This window comes from Gorilla gorilla, chromosome 18 (assembly GCF_029281585.2).
Source record: "Gorilla gorilla gorilla isolate KB3781 chromosome 18, NHGRI_mGorGor1-v2.1_pri, whole genome shotgun sequence".
Lineage (NCBI taxonomy): Eukaryota > Metazoa > Chordata > Mammalia > Primates > Hominidae > Gorilla > Gorilla gorilla.
The window spans coordinates 104,055,322-104,080,967 of NC_073242.2; the positions used below are offsets into that span (position 1 = coordinate 104,055,322).

General features: G+C 49.6%; 1 long non-coding RNA gene across 2 annotated transcripts; it reads right to left on the bottom strand.

The window, feature by feature from the left end:
* On the bottom strand, positions 1-24,679 carry LOC129527730 (uncharacterized). Of its 2 annotated transcripts, XR_008672785.2 has the most exons (5): positions 24,562-24,679; positions 23,546-23,740; positions 9,344-9,485; positions 4,939-9,052; positions 1-313 (listed from the first exon to the last, which is right to left on the bottom strand). It is a non-coding gene; the product is annotated as an uncharacterized lncRNA (long non-coding RNA). The 2 variants fall into 2 exon arrangements; XR_008672784.2 differs by lacking the exon at positions 24,562-24,679 and having other exon boundaries at positions 23,546-23,837.
* Between the last annotated feature and the right edge of the window lie 967 nt (positions 24,680-25,646).

Consider the following 25,646-nt stretch of genomic DNA (forward strand, 5'->3'; position numbering starts at 1 on the left):
TGTGAAAACACTCATTTTATCTGGGTGGCGAAATACATTAGACAGGGGCCTGCCGTTAACACCTTCGCCCCAACGAGTTTATCCGGATTCCCGTCAGGACCTGGGAGGTCTGGACAGAGAAGGCTCCGGGGTCCCAAGAACCAGGACAGACGGGAGGCGGGAGCAGGTGGGGGCTCTGAGAGTTTGCAGAGTGAAAGTTTTCTCACACGGAGGCTGCTGGTGCAGGACCTCCAGCCAGGAATGCAGGGACGTCCCTTAGATGTTCTCCGACGGCCCCTCACGACACCCTGACGTCCTGGCCTGTGTGCTGGGTCTGCAGCATGAAAACAGTTGTTTTTATTATTATTATTATTATATTATTTTTGAGACAGAGTTTTTGCTCTGTTGCCCAGCCTGGAGTGCAATGGTGCGATCTCGGCTCACTGCAACCTCCGCCTCCCGGGTTCAAGCGATTCTCCTGCCTCAGCCTCCCGAGTAGCTGGGATTGCAGGCACCTGCCACCACCACACCCAGCTAATTTTGTATTTTTAGTAGAGACAGGGTTTCTCCATGTTGGTCAGGCTGGTCTCGAGCTCCTGACCTCATGATCCACCCACCTCGGCCTCCCAAACGGCTGGGATGACAGGCGTGAGCCACCATGCCCAGCTAAGTTTGTATTTTTAGTAGAGACAGGCTTTCTCCATGTTGGTCAGGCTGGTCTCGAGCTCCTGACCTCATGATCCACCCACCTCGGCCTCCCAAAGGGCTGGGATGACAGGCGTGCACCACCATGCCCAGCTAAGTTTGTATTTTTAGTAGAGATGGGGTTTCACCGTGTTAGCCAGGATGGTCTCGAGCTCCTGACCTCAAGCGATCCGCCAGCCTCGGCCCCCCAAAGTGCTGGGATGACAGGCGTGAGCCACCGCGCCCGGCCTTGTTTTTATTATTTTTGAGATGGCATCTTGCTCTGTCGCCCAGGCTGGAGCACGGTGGTGAGATCACAGCTCGCCACAGCCTCCAACTCCTGGGCTAAAGTGATCCTCCCACCTCAGCCTCTTCAGGAGCCGGGGCGACAGGCACCCGTGTCACTACGCCCACTAATTTGTCTTTTATCATTTTTAGAGACACGGTCTCGTTATGTTACCCAAGCTGGGGGACTCAAACTCCTGGCCTCCAGCGACCCCTGTGCCTCGGCCTCCCATAGTGCTGGGATTGCAGGTGTGAGCCACCACGCCTGGCCCAAAACAAAATTTACAGAGCAGGACAAGCGCGGTGGCTCACGCCTGTCATCCCAGCACTTTGGGAGGTGGAGGCGGGCGGATCACTTGAGGTCAGGAGCTTGAGACCAGCCTGGCCGATGTGGTGAAACCTCATGTCTACCTAAAAAAACACAAAAATTAGCCAGGTGTGGTGGCAGGCGTCTGTAGTCCCAGCTACTCAGGAGGCTGAGGCAGGAGAATCGCTTGAACCTGGGAGGTGGAGGTTGCAGTGAGCCGAGATCGTGCCACTGCAGTCCAGCCTGGCTGACAGAGTGAGACTACATCTCAAAAAGAAAAGGAAAAGGAAAAAGAAAGAAGGAAGGAAGGAAAGAAAGGGAAGGAAGGAAGGAAAGAAAGGGAAGGAAGAAAGGGAGGCAGGGGAGGGAAGGGAGGGAAGGAAAGAAGAGAAGGAAGGAAGGAAAGGAAGGAAGAGAAGGAAAGAAGGGAAGGAAGGAAGGAAGGGAGGGAAGGGAGGGAAGGAAGGGAGGAAAGGAACAAAGGAAAGGAAGGAAGAGAAGGAAGGAAGGAAGGGAGGGAAGGGAGGGAAAGGAAGGAAGGGAGGGAAGGGAGGGAGGGAAGGAAGGGAAGGAAGGAAGAGAAGGAAGGAAGGAAAGGAAGGAAGGAAGGAAAGGAACAAAGGAAAGGAAGGAAGAGAAGGAAGGAAGGAAGGGAGGGAAGGGAGGGAGAGAAGGAAGGAAGGGAGGGAAGGGAGGGAGGGAAGGAAGGGAGGGAAGGGAAGGAAGGAAGGAAGGAAAGAAGAAGGGCTGTTTCCAAAGAGTTTTCCTGGCAAGAGAAATGCCTGTGCCACAATTTAAGTGGACAAAATTCTATCTAGAGAAGCACATTGTGTGAATAAATTGGGATTCCCAATTTATTAAACCTGTGAGTGTGGTCTCTCTTCTCAGGGCCGGTCATAGCGGCTTATAAAAAGAACAGAGAGGCCGGGCGCGGTGGCTCACACCCATAATCCCAGCACTTTGGGAGGCTGAGGCGGGCGGATCACCTGAGGTCAGGAGCTTGAGACCAGCCTGGCCAACACGGTGAAACCCCGTCTCTAGTAAATATACAAAAATTAGCGGGGCTTGGTGGCAGATGCCTGTAATCTCAGCTATTGGGAGGCTGAGGCAGGAGAATCGCTTGAACCCGGGAGACGGAGGTTGCAGTGAGCTGAGATCACACCATTGCACTCCAGCCTCGGCAACAGAGAGAGACTCATCTCAAAAAATAAAAATAAAAATTCCATGGGGAAATGAGCTAGAATGTGTATCCCCAGCTGTTCTCTAAAGACTGAGGGTATTTGTGCTGTTAGGTGTCTCAAAGTTTTCTCGAATTAATTTATTTTTTTCCTTTATCATCTTCCAGAACTCTCTGCCAGCAGCCTGTGTGCATTTCTTTTGCAAGCAGAAGGCAGCCCTTTTTTTTTATGTTAAAATCAAACATATGTTATGTTTGATGTAACATGGTTTATGTTAAAACCATGCCTGGCTAATTTTTGTATTTTTAGTTGAGACAGGGTTTCTCCGTGTTGGTCAGGCTGGTCTCGAACTCCCGACCTCAGGTGATCCACCCACCTCGGACTCCCAAAGTGCTGGAATTACAGGCGTGAGCCACCATACCCGGCCTCAGTTTCTTTATTCTTGTCCTTCCATCTACGTGGCCCCTATTTTTTTTTTTTTTTTTTTTTTTTTGAGACTAGTCTTGGTCTGTCACCCAGCGGGGAGTGCAATGGTGAGATCTCAGCTCACTACAACCTCCACCTCCCGGGTTCAAGCGATTCTCCTACCTCAGTCTCCTGAGTAGCTGGGATTACAGGCGTGTGCCACCACACCTAATTTTTTGTATTTTTAGTAGAGACAGTGTTTCACCGTGTTGGCCAGGCTAATCTCAAACTTCTGACCTCAGGTGATCCACCCGCCTCGGCCTCCTGAAGTGCTGGGATTACAGACATGAGCCATTTTCTTTCTGCCCAGCTATTTTTTTCGTATTTTTTGGCTAGACGGGGTCTCACCCTGTTGCCCAGGCTGATCTCAAACTCCTGTCCTCAAGCGATCCTCTTGCCTTGGCCTCCCAAAGTGCTGGCATTACAGGCATGAGCCACTGCACCTGCCCTTCGCTTTGAATTAAAGTGGCAGGCAGGAAGAAGCATCATCTCAAAAATTGATGGTGACAGCGACAGCCACTACATATAGCTTGCACAGGTGGCAGTTTCTGTCCCACTTCGGTGGTGCCAATTGTAGCTTCTGTGCCAGCAGAGGCTGTGGGGTCTTCACCTGGCCAGCTTTGCCCCATGGCCTCTTCCCAATTTGATTTTCTGACCCTTTCAGAGCTCCTAGGAACTAGCCAGTACCTCTGACAAAGTCCCTTTCTGCTTCAAGTTGCCAGAATTAGTTTCTGTTGGTTAAAACTAAGAACCTTGATTCTCACAAAAATAGGACCAGCACTGGACAGAGCAAGAAGCCCCAAAGGAAACGGGAGCAATTTGAAGGCTGGAAAGTGGCCAGAGGACAGTGAAAATCCAGCCGGTATTAAGGGACAGGACACCAGCAGCCCCATGGCATGCCCTCACAAGACAGCTAATCCCATTCTCCCCGGGAACAAAGTACCCATCAAAGGCAAGGCTTTGGGGGACCTAATGGCTCCTGCCATAGAAGAGAATAAAGATTACACTGAAGTCAAGATCTGCTGGGCAGGGCGGTCATGTTAACAGTGCCACATAGCTTAAATGAAAAGACAAGCTCAGAATCCAAATTCTTGGCTCAAGGTATGGTTAGAAAACCCGAGTGTGCCTGGCCAAAATAGCAAAACCCCGTCTCTACTAAAAATACAGAAATTAGCCAGGTGTGGTGGCGGGTGCCTGTAATCCCAGGTACTTGGGAGGCTGAGGCAGGAGAATCGCTTATATCCAGGAGGCAGAGGTTACAGTGAGCTGAGATCACACCACTGCACTCCAGCCTGGGCGACAGAGTGAGACTTTGTCTCAAAAAAAAAACAAAACAAAACAAAAAAAAACACCAAAACTCAAATGTGTTATTTTGCAGCTGAGAGAGCAGAAAAAACTGAAAACTTGATCCAATGGTTACAGAATGACCAAGGGGACCCACACCTTAAAAGGTCTTTATTTGGGAAAGAGTGAAATGTGGAGACCAGAGGCTATGAAAATTAGGCTGTGTGGAAAGATAGGGAAGCCTTAGGTACCTAGCCCCTCCCCTCCCCACCACCCTTGCCAGCCAAAGCTTCCTCTTTGTCACCCTGAAGATCCTAGTAGCAGGAACTCCCTTGCGGGCAGTTAGGTGTTCTATGCAGCTGAGGTATGGCCTGCAGCGACGGGTGAGTCTGTTTCTACACTGCTATAAAGAAACATCCAAGGTTGGGTGCGGTGGCTCATGCCTGTAATCCCAGCACTTTGGGAGGTCGAGGTGGGCGGATCACCTGAGGCTTGGAGCACAAGACCAGCCTGACCAACATAATGAAACCCCCTCTCTACTAAAAATACAAAACTAGCTGGGTGTGGTGGTTCACGCCTGTAATCCCAGCTACTTGGGAGGCTGAGGCAGGAGAATAGCTTCAACCCGAGAGGCAGAGGTTGCAAAGAGCCGAGATCACGCCATTGCACTCCAACCTGGGCAACAAGAGCAAATCTCCATCTCAAAAAAACAAACACCGAGACTGGGTAACTTATAAAGAAGTTTAATTGACTCACAGTTCCACACGGCTGGGGAGGCTTCAGGAAACTTACAACCATGCAGGTAGGGGAAAGCAGACACCTTCTCCACAGGACAGTTACGAGGACGTAAGCATGAGAAAGAGGAACTGCCACGCTTTAAAACCATCAGATCTCGTGAGAACTCACTCACTCTCACGAGCACAGCATGGGGGAAACTGCCCCCATGATGCAAGTACCTCCACCTGGTCCATCCCTCAACCCGTGGGGATTGTAATTCGAGATGAGATCTGGGTGGGGACACAAAGCCTAACCATATGGGTGGGACGGATGGCAGTTATTTCCAGGATGGGCTGTAGCCTCTTCCTCCAACCTACATCTCCTGTTTCCCAAGCTGGTAACCTGGATGCCCTGGGTGACCTAAGAAGCCATGTGCTAAAGATGTCAGGACCTCAGTCGGCCGGGGTTCCCCCTTCCCCATTTCAGTTGAGGGAGGAAGAGCCTTTCAAGAGCGAGAGCTAGCCAGCAGCTAGCATTTCCCTATGTAACACACCCTGTAATGACCCTGCCCCGAAGGAGTCTCCTTATAAGCCCTACCCCTCATTTTCTCCAGAATTAAATGACAAGTCACAACCCCGCAGGCCCCAGGGGCCAAATCTAGGAGGGTACTGAATCATCAAAAAACTCCAGGGGGAAGATACTGAATCACCAAAAGAAACTAAAGATTTTGCTAATTGATATTGGCTTACTCACAGTACATGGTTGGCTAAAAAAATTTTTTAATTGATATTGGCAAAAATCCGGGAAGCTGATCTGAGAATGAATTCTGAGGGTGCAGGACGGGCGAGGGAGGAAGGGGATGCTAGATAGGGATGAATGTACCGATATGGAGGATTCCACAGGGACAGCTTGAGAAGCTGGGATTACAGGCGTGAGCCACAGCGATAATGTAGTACTTTCAATGCTGAAATCAGGACAGTGCCAGGCAAACTCGGACAATTGGTCAACCTAGCTGTTAAGTAACTAACTTGCTCTAAATCACAGTTATTAAGCGGCAGGGCCTGTATTCAAATGCAGGTGGGCTGACTTCAGATTCAAATTGTTTGCTTTTGCCAGTGGTTCTCAGTCTTGAGCATGCAAACCTGGAGGCCTTGTTAAAATTCAGATAGCCCCATCTTCAGGGTCTCCAATTCAGTAGGTTGGGGCCGCCGAGAATTTGCCTAACCAGCTCCCTGGTGATGCTGAGGCTGCTGGACTGGGAAGACTGGGAACCAACTGAGAAGACCTTTGTATTTGGCTTTCTCACCTCCAGATAAGGACTTTTTAACTTTTATTTTGTGAGACAAGTTCTCAATCTCTCACTCACGCTGAAATACAGCTTATGATCATGGTTCACTGCAACCTCAAACTCTTGGGCTCAAGCAATCCCCTGCCTCAGCAATATGAATAAACATATTGGAGGTCAGGTGTGAGAATCCACCTCAAAAAAAAAAAAGTAAAGGAATAGGGCTGGGCACGGTGGCTCACGCCTATAATCCCAGCACTTTGGGAGGCCAAGGCGGGCAGATCATCTGAGGACAGGAGTTCGAGACCACCCTGGCCATCGTGGTGAAACCCCGTCTCTATTAAAAGTACAAAAAAAAAAAGCCGGCATGGTGGTGGGCACCTGAAGTCCCAGCCACTCGAAAGCTGAGGCAGGAGAATCGCTTGAACCCAGGAGAAGGAGATTGCAGTGAGCCGAGATCACGCCACTGCACTCCAGCCTGAGCAAGAGCAAGACTCCCTCTCAAAAAAAAAAAAAAGTAAAGAAATAAAACAACGGCTACTCCATAGAGCAGCCCCGAGGGCTGCTGGTTGCTCATTTTTATGGTTATTTATTGATTATATGCTAAAGAAGGGGTGGATTATTCATGCCTCCCCTTTTTAGACCATATAGGGTAACATTCTGGCGTTGCCACGGCATTTGTAAGCTGTCTTGGCGCTGGTGGGAGTGTAGCAGTGAGGACGACCAGAGGTCATTCGCATCCCCATCTTGGTTTTGGTGGGTTTTGGCCGCGGCTTCTTTACTGCTTGTGCCGACCTCTCATCTCATCCTGTGACTTAGAATGCCTCAACCGCCTGGGAACACAGCCCAGTAGGTCTCAGCCTCATTGTACCAAGCGCCTACTCAAAATGGAGTTGCTCTGGTTCAAAGGCCTCTAACAGAGAAGCTAAACACAGGTGGGGGCTTTCAAAGAAGCAGATCCAATGCCCACTGCCCTTCCTCACTCCCCTAATAGATGTAGGGCACCATGGACTTTTACAGACTGAGGGACATACTCTGGATGAGAATAGTTTACCCTATCAAGGAAAAGTAAGTTCCCCAGATGAAACGCCACAGATAACAGGCATACTGTAAGCCAGGCTTTGTACGTTTTCCAAAACTCACTACAGGGATCCCCTTTGAGGTGCAGAATCTTGTATCACAATAATCACGTTTCCTTTGCCAAGGCCTTTTGATGTCATGGTCCGTGTTTTTCTCCGGATCGTTGGGCATGCGGAGGCAGAAGGAGAGCCTGGCAGAGTGAATGACAAACGCAAGGGAGGCTGCAGAGGGCAGGGAGTGAGGGCGGCCCAGGGCCCAGCCCGGCGGGAGCGGAGGAAGAGAAGGACCAGCCAGCCAAGGGCGGGCGGCTCCAGAGGAGGCCCGGGACTCCCCAGTTTCCCAGCCTCTTCCACCCCACGCGGATCCCTGCCCCGACGCTGATTCAGGGGGTCAAAGCCTCGGGCGGGGCGGACCGCGGCGGTGACTGGAGGCGCCCCAGTTTCTGTGGGTGTGGCCTGCGGACCCCCTCGAGAGCAGGTCGTCCCGCACCAGTGTCTGCCCCCGGCCCCCAGGGACACCTGCACCCGCCGCACTCACGACGGTGCGTCAGGTCCCCAACCAGGCGTGGGGCGGGGTGGGAAGGTCTCGGCTCAGCCGCCCCGCCTGTGCTGTCCCCACCGCCCCCCGGCCTCGGGCAGCGCGCGCCCGGGTCACCCACCTCCCGCGAGCATGCGCAGGGCGGCCCCTCCGGGGGCGCTGCGGCCGCGGCCCCGGCCAAGGGGCGGGTCCCGGGTCCGGGAGGAAGAGGCGCGGCTGCTGGCTGACCCGGGAACCAGATCGAGCCGGAGAGCGGGCCCTCCGGTCTCCCACCGGGCAGGAAGGCCTGGCGCTCGCAGGCGACCTTGCGCCAGTGCCCAGGCAGGGATCAGACAGGCGAAGCCCTGGGAAGCAGTGGGAGAGGGAAAGACTGGGCCGGCGTGGGGCCGCATGCCTGTAACCCCAGCACTTTGGGAGGCCCAGGATGGCGGATCGCTTGAGCACAGGAATTCGAGACCAGCCTGAGCAACATGGTGCAACCCCGTCCCTACAAAAAACACAAAAAATAGCGGGGCGTGGTGGTGCGGACCTGTGGTTCCAGCTACTTGGGAGGCTGAGGCAGGAAGATCGCTTGAGCCTGGGAGTTCGAGGCTGCAGTGAACCCTGATTGCACCCCTGCACTCCAGCCTGTACGACAAAGCGAGACTGTCTCAAAAAAGAAAAAAATAGGGCTGGGCGCGGTGGCTCACGCCTGTCATCCCAGCACTTTGGGAGGCCGAGGCGGGTGGATCACGAGGTCGGGAGATCAATACCATCCTGGGTAACACGGTGAAACCCCTTCTCTACTAAAAATACAAAAAAAAAAAAATTAGCCGGGCGTGCTGGCGGGCGTCTGTAGTCCCAGCTACTCGGGAGGCTGAGGCAGGAGAATGGCGTGAACCTGGGAGGCGGAGCTTGCAGTGAGCCGAGATCGTGCCACTGCACTCCAGCCTGGGCGACAGAGCGAGACTCCGTCTCAAAAAAGAAAAAAATAGGGCTGGGCGCGGTGGCTCACGCCTGTCATCCCAGCACTTTGGGAGGCTGAAGTGGGTGGATCACGAGGTCAGGAGTTCGAGACCATCCTGGCCAACGGGGTGAAATCCCGTCTCTACTAAAAATACAAACATTAGCCAGGCGTGGTGGGGGGAACCTGTAGTCCCAGCTGCTCGGGAGGCTGAGGCAGGAGAATCGCTTGAACCCGGGAGGTGGAGGTTGCAGTGAGCTGAGATCGCGCCATTGCACTCCGGCCTGGGTGACAGAGCGAGACTCCGTCTGAAAAAAATAAATTAAAAACATAAAATAAAATAATAGTAAAACAAAATAACATGACATACCGAGTATCAGGTTAAAACTGGAAAGTTGGGGCAACGATTCAGGTGCTTGGCCTCTGTCTCCAAATCTGGTTGCAGCTATATACATTGTCTAAATTTTTTTGCCTGTGTTTTCAGCCAGATAAACGTTTGCCTTCCTGTTCCCTCCTGGGGGAGAGAGCTCAACTGACTTTATTTTCATCTCAATGAATGATCGCATGTATTTTGCACCTCCCTTCCCACCCAGACCTACCTTATCATAGATGGTGTGCGTGACTGAACACGATCATTTCAGCTCCCGGCCTTGAAATAAAACGCGGGCTTGCCGACGGATGTCTGTAATTATGATATAATTTGAGCCTTGTTGTTTCAGGAAAGTTTTGTCCCTGAATCACCTAAAACAAACAAACAACAAAGGTGGGTTGTGGGGGAAGGAGACCCGTGGTTTCTACATTCATATCTATCTCACTCTATCTACCAGGCGGATTTGCATTTGGGGACATCTGCACCCACCCCGAGTCCCTGGTTCACAAAGGAAACGGTACGTGTAATCTTCTGACTTGACAATGATGTATGGCTCCGGAGAAAAGCACTATTCAGAAATTATCATGGAACAGACACTCCCCCACCCTCTACATTACTTCTTACGTCAAGAAATGCACCGCCGTTTCTCCAGAGGCCGCCAAACTTGCGGCCACCTCATTCTACAAGGAGGCGAGCCAGCCAGACTCATGGTGGAGAGCGAGAGAACGCCATTCCCAGGGGCTTAGAGGTTCTCCTTTGCACAAAGCCTGGGAGTTTTGTTAGTGACTTCAGAGTCAGGGATGGACCAACAACGCCGTCCGATCTAGATGGCATCCTCCTGGTGGGAAATTGCCTTATTTCTCCCTCTTAAGCAACTGATTTGAGTTAGGATTTGTTTTTCTTTCTTTCTTTCTTCTTTTTCTTTCTTTCTCTTTCCTTCTTTCTTTCTTCCTGATCTCTCCCTCTTAAGCAACTGATTTGAATTAGTTTTTCTTTTCTTTCTTTTTCCCTTTCTTTTTCCTTCCTTCTTTCCTTCTTTCCCTTCCTTCCTTCTCTCTTTCTTCTGTGTCTTTCTTCTCTCTTTTCTTTTTCTTTCTCTTTCCTTCTGTTCTTCTTTCTTTCTTCCTGATCTCTCCTCTTAAGCAACTGATTTGAATTAGAATTGGTTTTTTCTTTTCTTCTTTCTTTCCTTTCTTCCTTCTTTCTCTCTTTCTTTCTTTCCTTCTTCTTTCTTTTTGCATTTGCAGTTAGCTGCTTGTTACTACTTGTCCAAACAGCTGGGGAACCTGGTCGGGCATGGTGGCTCACACCTGTCACCCCAGCACTTTAGTTGGGAATTTCCTGATCTCTCCCTCTTAAGCAACTGATTTGAATTAGAATCTTCCTTCCTTCTTTCTTTCCTTCCTCCCTTTCTTCCTTCCTTCCTCCCTTCCCTCCTTCCTTCCGTCCCTCCCTCTCCTTCCTTCCTCCGTCTCCTTCCTTCCTCCCTCCCTTCCCTCCTTCCTTCCTTCCCTCCCTCTCCTTCCTTCCTCCGTCTCCTTCCTTCCTCCCTCCGTCTCCTTCCTTCCTTCCTCCCTCCCTCTCCTTCTTTCCTCCCTCTCCTTCCTTCCTCCCTCTCCTTCCTTCCTCCCTCCCTCTCCTTCCTTCCTTCCTCCCTCCCTCTCCTTCCTTCCTTCCTCCCTCCCTCTCCTTCCTTCCTTCCTCCCTTTCCTTCCTTCCTCCCTCCCTCTCCTTCCTTCCTTCCTCCCTTTCCTTCCTTCCTCCCTCCCTCTCCTTCCTTCCTTCCTCCCTTCCTTACTTCCTCCCTTCCTTCCTTCCTTCCTTCCTCCCTTCCCTCCTTCCTTCCTTCCCTCCCTCTCCTTCCTTCCTCCCTCTCCTTCCTTCCTTCCTCCCTCCCTCTCCTTCCTTCCTTCCTTCTTTCCTTCCTTCCTTCCTTCCTTCCTCCCTCCCTCCCTCCCTCCCTCCCTCTCTCTCTCTTTCTCTCTTTTTTTTTTCTTTCTGCAGTTGCAGTAAGCTTTTCTGGATTTGCAGAAACTATAGGCCGGCTGTATGCATCCGGCATACAGCTTATGTTATGAACAGTATGTTAGTACTTGTCCAACCTGGCCGGGCATGGTGGCTCACACCTGTCACCACAGCACTTTGGAAGCTGGGAAGGGTGCTTGAGCCTAGGGGTTCCCGACCGGCTGGGCAACATAGTGAGACTCGCCTTCTATGCAAAAAATTAAAAAATTAGCTGGGCATGGTGGTGTACACCGGTAGTCCCAGTGACTCAGGAGGCTAAAATGGGAGGATTGCTTGAGCCCGAGAGGTTGAGGCTGCAGTGAGCTATGATCCTGCCACTGCACTCCAGCCTGGGCAATAGAGCAAGACCCTGTCTCTTAATAATAATAATAATTATTATTATACTTCGCAGGGAATATATTATTACTACTATATTATAAAATATATACCATATTATAATGTATAATATATATTATAATATATAAATATATATTATTATGTATTAAATATTATATATCATCATTATATATTAAATACTATATTATAATACATAAATGTTATATAATAATATAATGTAAATGTTATATAAAATATAATAAATATATTAATATAATATATTAATAATATAATTATATATTAATCATATAATCTTTTCTATTATATATTAACATAGTAAATTATGTAATTATATTATGTATATATTAATTATAATATATTAATTAATAATATGCGATTATTATTATTATCTATTGGCCAAAGGCAGTGGCTCACGCCTGTAATCTCAGCACTTTGGGAGGCTGAGGCAGGGGGATCACCTGAGGTCAGGAGTTTGAGACCAGCCTGACCAACATGGAGAAACCCCATCTCTACTAAAAATACAAAATTAGCCGGGAGTGATGGCGCATGCCTGTCATCCCAGCTACTCCAGAGGCTGAGGCAGGAGAATCGCTTGAACCCGGGAAGCAGAGGTTGTGGTGAGCTGAGATCGCTTCCCTGCACTCCAACCTGGGCAACAAGAGCGAAACTCCGTCTCAAAAAACATGTATATACATAATTATATATTAATATAATTATGATTGTAGTAATATCACATAATATATTATATAATTATTTTATTAATTATAGAATTTTATTACAAATTATATTTATTATAAAATTATTTTATTAATTATATTATTATATAATTATTTTATTAATTATTATGGAATTTTTGTTACAAATTATATTTATTATAAAATTATTTATTTATTATAAAATTTATGTATAAAATTTATCATAAAATTATTTTATTAATTATATTATATAATTATTTTATTATTATAGAATATTTTGTTATACGTCACATTTATAGAATTATTTTATTAATTATTAAAAATAATATTTTATCAATTATTAAAACAATATTTTATTATTAAAATAATATTTTATTACTTATTAAAATATTTTATTAATTATTATAAAACAATATTTTTATTAATTATTATAAAACAATATTTTATTAATTATAAAACAATATTTTATTAATTATAAAATAATATTTTATTAATTATAAAATAATATTTTATTAATTATAAAATAATATTTTATTAATTATAAAATATAATTATATTATTATTATACAAAATAGCAGGGGAAGGCAAGGATATTTAAGGGTGTTTTATGTGGTACAATGAGTCTCCAAAACACACAGCCACCTCCAGGATGCGAAGCTCCCACCTCCAGCCCCCCGGAGTGCCCAGAGCCGCCCTCTTCCCGGACAATTGTCCCACAGACGCCGTGAGAGAGAGGGCACCAGCTTCTCCCGATCAAGGCGCCTTCACTTTCTGTAACTCTCTAATCATTCGGAAGATTCCCAGACAGCAGTGTCAGAGGTGTTGGAAATAAAGCAACTCCACTTTCAACAGGGGCTGGGTAAAATGAGGCTGAGACCTTCTGGGCTGCATTCTCAGAAGGTTAAGGGGTTTTTTTTTTCTTTTTTTTAAGACAGAGTCTCGCTCTATCACCCAGGCTGGAGTGCAGTGGTGCAATCTCGGCTCCACTGCAGCCTCCACCTCCCGGGTTCAAGCAATTCTCCTGCCTCGGCCTCCTGAGTAGCTGGGATGACAGGCACGTGCCACCACGCCTGGCTAATTTTTGTATTTTTATTACAGACGGGGTTTCACCATGCTGGCCAGGCTGGTCTCGAACTCCTGACCTCGTGATCCACCCACCTTGGCCTCCCAAAGTTCTGGGATTACAGGCATGCACCTCCACGCCTGGCTAATTTTGTATTTTTAGTAGAGACGGGGTTTCTCCATGTTGGTCAGGCTGGTCTTGAACTCCTGACCTCGTGATCCACCCACCTTGGCCTCCCAAAGTTCTGGGATTACAGGCATGCGCCTCCATGCCTGGCTAATTTTGTATTTTTAGTAGAGACGGGGTTTCTCCATGTTGGTCAGGCTGGTCTTGAACTCCTGACCTCGTGATCCACCCACCTTTGCCTCCCAAAGTTCTGGGATTACAGGCGTGCACCTCCACGCCTGGCTAATTTTGTATTTTTAGTAGAGACGGGGTTTCTCTATGTTGGCCAGGCTGGTCTCGAACTCCCGACCTCAGGTGATCCACCTGCTTTGGCCTCCCAAAGTGCTGGGATGACAGGCAGGTGCCACCACGTCCCGCTAATTTTGTATTTTTAGTACAGACGGGGTTTCTCCATGTTGGTCAGGCTGGTCTCGAACTCCCGACCTCAGGTGATCTGCCCGCCTTGGCCTCCGAAAGTTCTGCGATTACAGGCATGCGCCACCACGCCTGGCTAATTTTGTATTTTTAGTAGAGACGGGGTTTCTCCATGTTGGTCAGGCTGGTCTCGAACTCCCGACCTCAGGTGATCCACCCGCCTTGGCCTCCGAAAGTGCTGGGATTACAGGCATGAGCCACCACGTCCTGCTAATTTTGTATTTTTAGTACAGACGGGGTTTCGCCATGTTGGTCAGGCTGATCTCGAACTCCCAACCTCAGGTGATCCACCTGCCTCGGCCTCCCCAGGTTAAGGCATTCTAACCTACAGGATGAGAGAGGAGGTTGGCACAAGACACAGGTCATAAAGAGTTGCTGATAAAACAGCTTGCAGTGAAGAAGCCGGCCAAATCCCGCCAAAACCAAGATGGTAACGAAAGTGACCTCAGGTTGTCCTCACCGCACTAATTGTACCTTACACTAATTGTAATTCATTTGCTGCTAAAAGACACTCCCACCAGCACCAGGACCGTTTACAGATGTCATAGCCACGCAGGAAGTTACCCTGTATGTCCTAAAAACAGGAGGCATGAGGCCGGGCGCAGTGGCTCACGCCTATCATCCCAGGCTGGTCTCGAACTCCTGACCTCAGGTCATCCACCCTCTTCAGCCTCCCAAATACCTTGTTTCTTAAAAGGCATCTTTGGCTGGTCTCGAACTCCTGACCTCGGGCCATCCACCCTCTTCAGCCTCCCAAATATCTTGTTTCTTAAAAGGCATCTTTGGGCCGGGCACGGTGGTTCACGCCTGTCATCCCAGGCTGGTCTCGAACTCCTGACCTCAGGTCATCCACCCTCTTCAGCCTCCCAAATATCTTGTTTAAAAGGCATCTTTGGCTGGTCTCGAACTCCTGACCTCAGGCCATCCACCCTCTTCAGCCTCCCAAATATCTTGTTTCTTAAAAGGCATCTTTGGGCCGGGTGCCGTGGCTCATGCCTGTCATCCCAGGCTGGTCTCGAACTCCTGACCTCAGGTCATCCACCCTCTTCAGCCTCCCAAATAGCTTGTCTAAAAGGCATCTTTGGCTGGTCTCGAACTCCTGACCTCAGGCCATCCACCCTCTTCAGCCTCCCAAATATCTTGTTTCTTAAAAGGCATCTTTGGGCTGGGCACGGTGGCTCACGCCTGTCATCCCAGCACTTTGGGAGGCCGAGGCGGGCAGATCACGCGGTCAGGAGATTGAGAGCAGCCTGGCTAACACGGTGAAACCCCGTCTCTACTAAAAATACAAAAATTTAGCCAGGCATGGTGGCGGGCACCTGTAGTCCCAGCTACTCAGGAGGCTGAGGCAGGAGAATCGCTTGAACCCGGGAGGCAGAGGTTGCGGTGAGCCGAGATCGCGCCACTGCACTCCAGCCTGGGGGACAGAGCAAGACTCTGTCTCAAAAAAACAACCAACCAACAAAAACAGGAGGTATGAATGATCCACCCCTTGTTTAGCATTTCATCAAGAAATAACCATAAAAATGGGCAATCAGCAGGCCTCCCGGCTGCTCTGTCTATGGAGTAGGCATTCTTTTATTCGTCTACTTTCTGTTTCTTTCTTTCTTTTTTTTTTTTTTTTTTTTTTTTGAGACGGAGTCTCGCTCTGTCACCAGGCTGGAGTGCAGTGGCGCGATCTCAGCTCACTGCAACCTCCGCCTCCTGGGTTCAAGTGATTCTCCTTCCTCAGCCCCCCGAGTAGCTGGGATTACAGGTGCCCACCACCACGCCCGGCTAATGTTTGTATTTTTAATAGAGACGGGGTTTCACCGTGTTGGCCAGGCTGGTCTCGAACTCCTGACCTCCAGTGATCCGTCCGCCTCGGCCTCCCAAAGCGCCGGGATGACAGGAGTGAGTCACTGCGCCCGGCTTCTCTACTTTCTTAATAAACTTGCTCTCACTTTGCACCGTGGACTCGCGCTGAATTCTCTTGCGTGAGATCCAAGAACCGTCTCTTGGGGTCTGGATCGGGACTCCTGTCCTGTAACAGAAGCACGTCGGTGTCCTGGCTACAAATGAAACCGCACAGAAAAGGAATCAACCTGTGGGCTGAAACCCAGATCCTGACATTCCGACGGCTGCTTCCCTGAGGACAAACACACCCTGACAGTCAGATGCTTGCTCCTTCCCCGCTGGAAATAAAGGAAGAGGGAAGAGATTTCCCCCAGCCCTCCTTGTCTTGCAGAGTTCCTTTTTCCATTCTTTTCAAATGCATGTAAGTGTCTTAAATGGATGAATGAGCCTTTTGCCTGTCGGGCGGCCGGAATGTCTCCTCCAGGACCTGGGAACCACCTCTTTGAAATGTGATCTTCAAAGAGAAGAAAGAAAAGAATGCTTCACCTCCCAGTTTCTAGGAAGGATCAGGGTCAGACCTCAGTCATTTTTGCAAATTCACGTCCAGTCCCCAACACATGAGAAATTAGTTATATTTGTCTTGAGAACATGAATGGGACAGGGTTTTTTTGTGTGTTCAACTCCCCAAAAAGGCGACATTCTCGCTCTCTTTGCACCTCTTCCTGGCTCAGCTGTAATGTGCATCTCTTTTTGGTTTCATAAGATTTAAATAATAAAACTGGGGCGGGGCATGGTGGCTCACGCCTGTAATCCCAGCCCTTTGGGAGGCCGAGGCGGGTGGATCATCTGAGGTCAGGAGTTCGAGACCAGCCTGGCCAACATGGCAAAACCCCATCTTTACTAAATACAAAAAATTAGCTGGCTGTGGCGGTGAGCTCCTGTAATCTCAGCTACTCAAGAGGCTGAGGCAGGAGAATCGCTTGAACACGGGAAGTGGAGGTTGCAGTGAGCTGAGATCGCGCCACTGCAGTCCAGCCTGGGCGACAGAGAGCAAGACTCTCTCAAATAATAATAATAATAATACAACGTATAAGTGAGTAAGCCAAAGCTTGACTTTTCCCTGCCTTCCATCCTATTCCTAGAAAAGATAGCTCCTAAGATTGGAAAAAAAAAAAAAAAAAAAAGAAAGAAAGAGAGAAAACAAGCTACATACCTCCCTCAGAAGGAATTTCCGTATGGACGAAGGACACACAGCACTGAAAGGCATCCCTGTGCTCACCGAGATAAATGTATATCTGATTGTCTCGTTTGGAAAAGGCTTGTCACAAACTCAAAACATCGTCAGGTGCAGTGGCTCACACCTGTAATCCCAGCACTTTGACAGGGTGAGGTGGGAGGGTCACCTGAGGTCAGGAGTTCGAGACCAGCCTGGCCAATATGGCGAAACCCCGTCTCTACTAAAAATACAAAAATTAGCCGGGTGTGGTGGCAGGTGCCTGTAATCCCAGCTACTCAGGAGGCTGAGGCAGGAGAATCGCTTGAACCCGGGAGGTGGAGCTTGCAGTGAGCCGAGATCACGCCACTGCTCTCCAGCCTGGGTGACAAAGCAAGACTCCGTCTCAAAACAAAATAAAAAAGGAACTCAAAAGAATGCAACTATTTATGTTGTACCTACCTATGACCTGGAAGCCCCCTGCCCACTTCTAATTGTCCCGCCTTTTTTGAGACAGCATTTTTCTCTTGTCACCCAGGCTGGAGTGCAACGGTGCCGTCTCGGCTCACTGCAACCTCCACCTCTCAGGTTGAAGTGATTCTCCCACCTCAGCCTCTTGAGTAGCTGGGATTGTAGCAGGACAAGACACAGACAAAACCTCTCAGACACCGAGTTGTAGAAGGAAGGGCTTTATTCAGCTGGGAGCATCAGCAAGCTACTGCCTTAAAATCTGAGCTCTCCGAATGCACAATTTCTGTCCCCTGTAAGGGTTCACTACACTAAAGATTTCACATGAAAGGGTCATGATTGATTTGAGCAGGCAAGGGGGTATGTGACGGGCTGCATGCACCTGTGGTCAGAAAGAAACAGAACAGGGCAGGGAGTTTCACGGTGTTCTTCTATACAACGTCTGGAATCTATGAATAACATCGGTTTCCAAGTTATGAATTGATTTTTAACTACTGGGTTTAGGCCAGGCAGGCCCAGGCTTGGTTTCGGGCCTGGCACCGGGGTGCCCGTCTTTGGTTTTACTTCCTTGTTGTTTCTTCTTAAAACAGGTACTGAGTATAAAACAAAATAAAACAATATGAGAGGGTCTCTCTGTTCCCTCAGGATGACAGGCGCCCATCACCACACCTGGCTAATTTTTTGTATTTTTAGAAGAGACGGGGTTTCGCCATGTTGGCCAGGCTGGTGTCGAACTCCTGACCTCAGGCAATCCACCTGCCTCGGCCTCCCAAAGTGCTGCGATTACAGGCGTGAACCACCATGACTTGCCCAATTTTCTTTGTTTTCTACCTTTCCAGAGTGGCTTTCTGGGTTGGTGAAGAGGTTCACGCTGGTAATCCTAGAACTTTAGGAAACTGAGGTGGGAAGATCACTTGAGGCCAGATGTTCAAGGCCAGCCTGGCCAACATAGCAAGACCTCATCTCTACTAAAAACAAAAAATTTGTTTTAATTAGTCAGGAGTGGTGGCGTGCACCTGTGATCCCAGGTACTTGGGAGGCTGAGGCAGCAGGATCAGTTGAGCCCAGGAGTACGAGGCTGCAGTGAGCTAAGACTGCACCACGGTACTCCAGCCTGGGCGACAGAGCCCATATTTCTAATAAAAATAAATAAATGTATTAAAGGAGACTGGCTTCTATTTAACGCTATTTCTAGAATTAAATTCTATTTAATGCTCTTCCTTGAATTTAATTCCGTTTAATCCTATTTCCAGAATTTAATTCTACTTAATGCTACCTCTATTTTCTACTTAATCTATTGTAAAAGAGTTCGGTTAAGCTCACAGGTGAATTCCATGTCAGTGAGAGCCAGACCCCAACCTCACACTGAATCCCCATTCTCAGCAGGTGTCTACACATCCTCCTCCACAGGCTGATCTCATAGCTCCCCCTAGCAGAGCCCTAGGAAGGTCCTTCAGGGGCAGAACCCCCGCCCCCACGGCTTCCCGATGCCCCCTGGATTGGATGCATGGGGCTGCTGTGCCACTGAAGACGTATTCCTCCTCCTTCGAGACCCCGTGAGTTACAATTTCTCTGCCGAATAAGCTCAGCCACACCCTCCCCACATCGGATTTTAAAGTTGAACCCTTTGCCCACCTCCCTCCCCCAAGAATCTCCTCCCCACTGACATTAAAATTCACCTTAATCAAAAACCACCTAAATTCAAAGGATGTTGGCCTCATGGCAAAGGTCAGCAAGACCATAAACCACCAATAACATCTCCGACCAGAAACATTCCAAACTCCTCACCGACCAGAAGACAGGCCAGCCCCAAGGTAAACCCTCTCCAGCTGCCAGGACGATGCCAGACCCAGATAAACCCACTCTGGCTGCCAGGATGATGCCAGACCCAAGATAATCCCCCTCCCGCTGCCAGGAGGATGCCAGACCCAAGATAACCCCCCTCCGGCTGGAAAAATATCAGCACCAAGATGACCTGCCCTCTGCCCACAGACAATTCCAACCCTGCCATAAACTTCTCCCCCACACAGAAACATTCCAAGCTTGGGATAAGCCGCCTCACCCTAAAACCAATATATATTCTTAGTCTGTAAGAGAAAAATCGGTCAGAAGCCCATCTCAGCTTTATTTTCTCTAAAGTAAATCTGTCGTTAACTGTTAAGCTGAATTTTAAGTGTCTTTCCTCTTTCTTTAACTCTTACACCCACGTGCCTGTCCCCTTCCCCCCCCACTTTTTATTTTTAGTTTTATTTTTTATTTTAGATGGAGTCTCACTCTGTCGCCCAGGCTGGAGTGCAGGGGCGCGATCTCGGCTCACTGCAGCCTCCGCCTCCCGGGTTCACACCATTCTCCCGCCTCAGCCTCCCAAGTAGCTGGGACTACAGGCGCCTGCCACCATGCCTGGCTAATTTTTGTATTTTTAGTAGAGACGGGGTTTCACCATGTTGGCCAGGCTGGTCTTGATCTCCTGACCTCGTGATGCACCCGCCTTGGCCTCCCAAATTGCTGGGATTACAGGCGTGAGCCACCGCGCCCAGCTCCCCCTTCCCTTTTATCTCCCAGAATTCTTTCTCCCTCCCGGGGTGACCCCCTCAGGCTGCTACTGGCCTGAAGCTGTTCCCAAAGCTGTTCCCAAAACCTACACTCCTCAGGGAACCTCCAAGTAGAAGCAGCAGGAATGACCTCAGAGGAATTTCATCGAAGGCACCCTCATGTAGCTGGACCCCTGAGCACAGTGGGGTATGGGACACACTGAATGGAGTTTTCCCCACAAATTCGTCCATGAACGCCCAAACCCCCAGGACCTCAGAATGTGACCTTATTTGGAAATAGGATTGTTGGAGACAGACCGCTTTTAAAGACGTGATTAAGGTAAAATGAGGTCACTACGGTGGGCCCTGATCCAATAGGACCGGGGTCCTTATAAGAGGAGGAGGTGAGGACACAGACACACACAGAGGGACGACCCTGTGAGGACACAGGGAGAAGACGGCGTCTCCAAGCCCAGGAGAGCGGCCTCAGGAGGAACTAGCCCTGCCCATACCTGGATCTCAGACTTCCAACCTGCAGGACTGTGGGAGAATCAATGTCTGTTGTTTCTAAGCCACCCGGGCTGGGGGACTTTGCTATGGAGGCCCCAGCAGACTCATATAGGGTACAAATCAATGGTGGTCATCTGTTGGATACACATTAAAATTGCCTTTTTTTTCTTTTCTGTTTGGAAAATACAGTGAGACCTCATCTCTATGAAAAACAGATGGAAATCCACATGCATGAGAAGGAACATGTTACGACCACACCAACAAATCTCAAAACATGTTTCGCGTAGAAAGAAGCTACCTGTAAAGACGGGTACTTAACGTTTATTAGAAGTTCTCCAACAGGCCAAACTCACCTAACCTGTTAAAGGGCTGAGTGAGGCCGGGTGCGGTGGCTCACACCTGTCATCCCAGCACTTTGGAAGACTGAGGCGGGCGGATCACAAGTTCAGGAGTTCGAGGCCAGCCTGACCAACATGGTGAAACCCTATCTCTACGAAAAAAAATATAAAAGTTAGCCAGGCGTGGTGGCGGACGCCTGTAGTCCCAGCTACGCGGGAGGCTGAGGCAGGAGAATGGCATGAACCCGGGAGGCGGAGGTTGCAGTGAGCCAAGATTGCGCCACTGCAGCCCAGACTGGGTGACAGACCGAGACTCTGTCTCTAAATAAATAAATACATAAATACATAAATAAAATAAAATAAAATATAGAAGGCTGAGTGATCCCGGGAGGGGAGTGGCCCAGAAGAGCTGATGAGCTTTAATTTCCTGACCTGGGTGGGTTTGAGGGGTTGTAAAAATTCACAGAGCTTTGCAGTTATCACTGGAATACTTTTCTGTGTGTATTTTATTCTTCTGTCAAGAGTTCACTTTATTTATTTTTCGTTTTTCGTTTTGAGATGGAGTCTTGCTCTGTCACCCAGGCTGGAGTGCAGTGGTGCGATTTTGGCTCACTGCAGCCTCCGCCTCCCGGGTTAACGCCATTCTCCTGCCTCAGCCTCCCAAGTAGCTGGGAGTACAGGTACCCACCACCATGCCCAGCTAGTTTTTGTATTTTTAGTAGAGACCGGGTTTCTCCGTATTGGTCAGGCTGGTCTTGAACTCCTGACCTTAAGTGATCCACCCACCTTGGTCTCCCAAAGTGCAGGGATTAATAGGCATGAGCCACTGTGCCCGGCCAAGAGTTCACATTAAAAAAAATTCACAATCCCAGCACTTTGGGAGGCTGAGGCAGGTGGATCACTTGAGGTCAGGAGATAGAGACCATGCTGGCTAACACGGTGAAACCCCATCTCTACTAAAAATACAAATACAAAAAATTAGCCGGGCGTGGTGGTGGGCACCTGTAGTCCCAGCTACTCGGGAGGCCGAGGCAGGAGAATGGCGTGAACCCGGGAGGTGGAGCTTGCAGTGAGCTGAGATCGCGCCACTGCACTCCAGCCTAGGTGACAGAGCGAGAGTCCGTCTCAAAAAAGAAATTCACAATCAACTGGCTGCAGTGGCTCACGCCTGTTATCCCAGCACTTTGGGAGGCCGAGGCAGGCAGATCATGAGGTCAGGAGTTCAAGACCAGCCTGGCCAACATGGTGAAACCCTGTCTCTACTAAAAATACAAAAAATTAGCTAGGCATGGTGGCGGGTGCCTGTAGTCCCAGCTACTCAGGAGGCTGAGGCAGGAGAATCGCTTGAACCCGGGAGGCGGAGGTTACAGTGAGCCGAGATCGCACCACTGCACTCCAGCCTGGGTGACAGAGCAAGACTCTGTCTCAAAAAAAATAAATAAATAAAATAAAATTTAAGAAACAGATAGATAAGTGACTAGAGCCCCTCCTGGTTTCAGCTCATCTCCAAAGATGACCAAAGGAGGGATGAGTTATTTTCCCACCATGGTCCTCAGAGATCCCTCTCCTGCACCACAGGGACTCCAGAAGTCAGGGCTTGGTTTCCCGCTGTTCTCACCAAAAATAACCCGATCCCCTAACCTCCCTTTGAAATACCGGAAAAAAAAAATCAGGACGGCTCACGGAGGCAACACTGCTACACAGATAATCTTCTTTGGAGCGAGGATGAATTTTAAATGATCACAAGAAAAAGAGATGCCAGGCACACCCCGTGGCCCCCCTGGGATCACCAAAAATCTGGTACTGGGGGATCGCCACCGTCTCAGGAAGGGGGCTGCAAGCATCCCAGGCAGGAGGGGACGGAGAGTGATGAGCTTTGCACCGATGGAAATAAAAATAGAACACTGCGTTACGGACAGAATGACAAGTTAAATGACAAGCATTTAACCGTCTCTGTGCGCAGAAACGCGGACGGCTGCAGAAATGGGAGAGGATTTTCTCCTGTTGCCTCCAAGTGAATGAGGGCCTGGGGACCATCCTGTACCCGTCTGCCTGTGCTCTGGAAGGCTGGATGCTTCGGGAAGGAGGCCAGGAGGCAGGACCGGCCGGCCGCCCTGCGGACGTCCAGCCAGCCGGAGACCGGTCTGCACCTGTCACAGGTGAGCAGCATTTGTTAGCACAGGCAGACGGGGTTTCACCTGTAATGCCCAACCTCGTTTTTACTAACCCTGTTTTTAGACTCTCCCTTTTCCTTCAATCACCTAGCCTTGTTTCCACCTGAATGGACTCACCCTTAGCTAAGAGAACCAGACAGACTCCATCTTGGCTCTTTCACTGGCAGCCCCTTCCTCAAGGACTTGACTCGTGCAAGCTGACTCCCAGCACATCCAAGAATGCAATTAACCGATAAGATACTGTGGCAAGCTATATCCGCAGTTCCCAGGAATTCGTCTGATTGATAATGCCCAAAGCCCCACGTCTTTCACCTTGTAATAGTCTTAAAGCCCCTGCATCTGGAACTGTTTACTTTCCTGTAACCATTTATCCTTTTAACTTTTTTGCCTACTTTATTTCTGTAAAATGGTTTTCACTAGACCCCCCTCCCCTTTCTAAACCAAAGTATAAAAAAAAATCTAGCCCCTTCTTCGGGGCCGAGAGAACTTTGAGCGTTAGCCGTCTCTTGGCTGCCAGCTAAATAAACGGACTCTTAATTCGTCTCAAAGTGTGGCGTTTTCTCTAACTCGCTCACGTACAACACGGGAACATCCTTTACCCAACTGATGCCTGTGCAGATGTCACTAACAAATGCTGCTCACCTGTGACAGGTGCAGACCGGTCTCTGGCTGGCTGGACGTCTGGACATCTGGACGTCTGGAGGGCGGCCGGCCGGTCCTGCCTCCTGACCTCCTTCCCCAAGCATCCAGCCTTCCGGAGCTTCTCCGTGCCCTCCCCTTCCTTCTTTCTTTCCTCCTGTACATTGCCTAGAAATCGCCAGAAAGCTGCCACCGCATCTACGGAAACAAAAACATTATCTTCGGGAGCACGCTGGGTGCGTTTAAACCAACCCCACTGCCTTCTTCTAAAGTGGGATCTGGAAGGAATGCTGAAGGATCTGGAAGGAATGCTCAGCATCCTATGGATTTTTTTTTTTCTTTTTTGGCTCCTTTTCCTTCTAAGATGACAGTGAGGCTGTTAAGCATAATAATTGTCCCTGAGTGAGTCAGCCTCATTGTTCCACTTTTGCCTCCAAGGCAGGCTCTCCGCCCCCCACCCCCCGCAGAGGTCAGGGGTCACCTGCTAAATCATGCAATATCCCCGAATCCCAGGTGAATGAGGCCGTTTACAAACTGCTGCTAATGATTAAACCAGCCCGGCATGAAACGCGGGCTCTAAATTGTGATTATTTGAATGATGGATGGCGTGTCTAATGAGACCATTATTGCCACCAGTGACCTTCTGGGCTGAAGACCGTTTCAATATAAGCAACACCTCTCACACGGCCGGTGTGATGGCCGTGTGCACCTGTGTGTGCGTGCCCGCGTGTGCACGTGTGTGTGTGTGAGATGCGTGCACCTGTGTGTGTCCTCTCTCTCTAGAGCTTGTCTCCGATTCTTTGAACTGCCACACAGGCAATGCCACCCTCACTGGATGGGTCATCCGAGCAGTCCCCTTAGTGAGACCATTTTCGTACACCTGGGCTGAAAATGCCCCATGCATAAAATACTCATGGGGTTAAACTTGAGTTCCCGTGCGTGCGTGTCCTCGTCCTCCATGGCAGGGAAAAAGAAAAAGGAACAGGAGACTAAAGGGGTGTCTCCGGGAAGCCACTCACACATGCAGATGTAATTAAGTTGAGGATCTTGAGCTGAGATCATCCTGGATTAGAGTGGGCTCCAAATGCAATGACAGGTCCTCGTCCTCCATGGTAGGGAAAAATAAAAAGGAACAGGAGAGAAAGGGGCTGTCTCCGTGAAGCCACCCACACATGCAAAAGTCGCTGGAAGCAATTCGTAGGAAGCTGTGCAGATGAACCTACTGGTGGCCGAAGCCGACGCTGAAAGACGAGCTCAGGGGAGGTTCTCTGGAGTGAAAGGAAGCCGTCTGCACCCAGGTGGTCTCCGAGATGGCCTCAGTGCACATCAACAAGGATGAGAGCACATGACAAGCCCCACCCCACCCAACCCGGTGACCCCCACAGACCCACGGCTCAGCTGGACTTTGACACAGGGCCCTGCGCCAGGGCTGCCCTGGATAGGACCCACGGGGGTCTTTGTGTCCTACGAGATTGAGATGTGGCCCATCACAGCCACAGCCACGTTAGGCTGCAAGGGGAGGGACACAGAAGCCGTCAGAGCTCAGAAAGCAGGAAGCCATCTGTGCAGGCAAGAGCCACGGCGGGTCCCCATCCAGGATACACGGGCACCTCTGGGGGTCGGGATGTGCTCGTCTGGCTGAAACGGAACATCTTGTGATTCAAGCAAACCAGCCTCCAAGAAACAGCAGGAGTCCCTGGCGGTGGGTACACACCTCTGTGGCAGTGCCACATCGGACCTAGTCCCAGCCCTTCTCACCTGTCCAGGCTCCAGGGTCCCAGAGGGAGGCAGAAGACCCAGCAGATGCTGACATGCGGCCCTTGGACTCACATTCCAGAACTATCAGGGGCTTTGGACACCAACGTCCCCTTCAGTGAAACCATTGCTCCAGGAGTCTCCTCTGGTGGCCACGACAAACTGCCACAAACCAGGAGCCTTAAAAATTCACAGATTCATCCTCTGCCACTCATGGACAGCAGGAGTCTGAGGTCCAGGTGTCTCAGAGCCACGGTCTCTTCCAGCTCCTGTCTCCACGTGGCCTTCTCCTCTGTGTCGGTGTCTCCTCTTCTGTCTCTTAGAAGGACACCTGTCATTGCATTTGGAG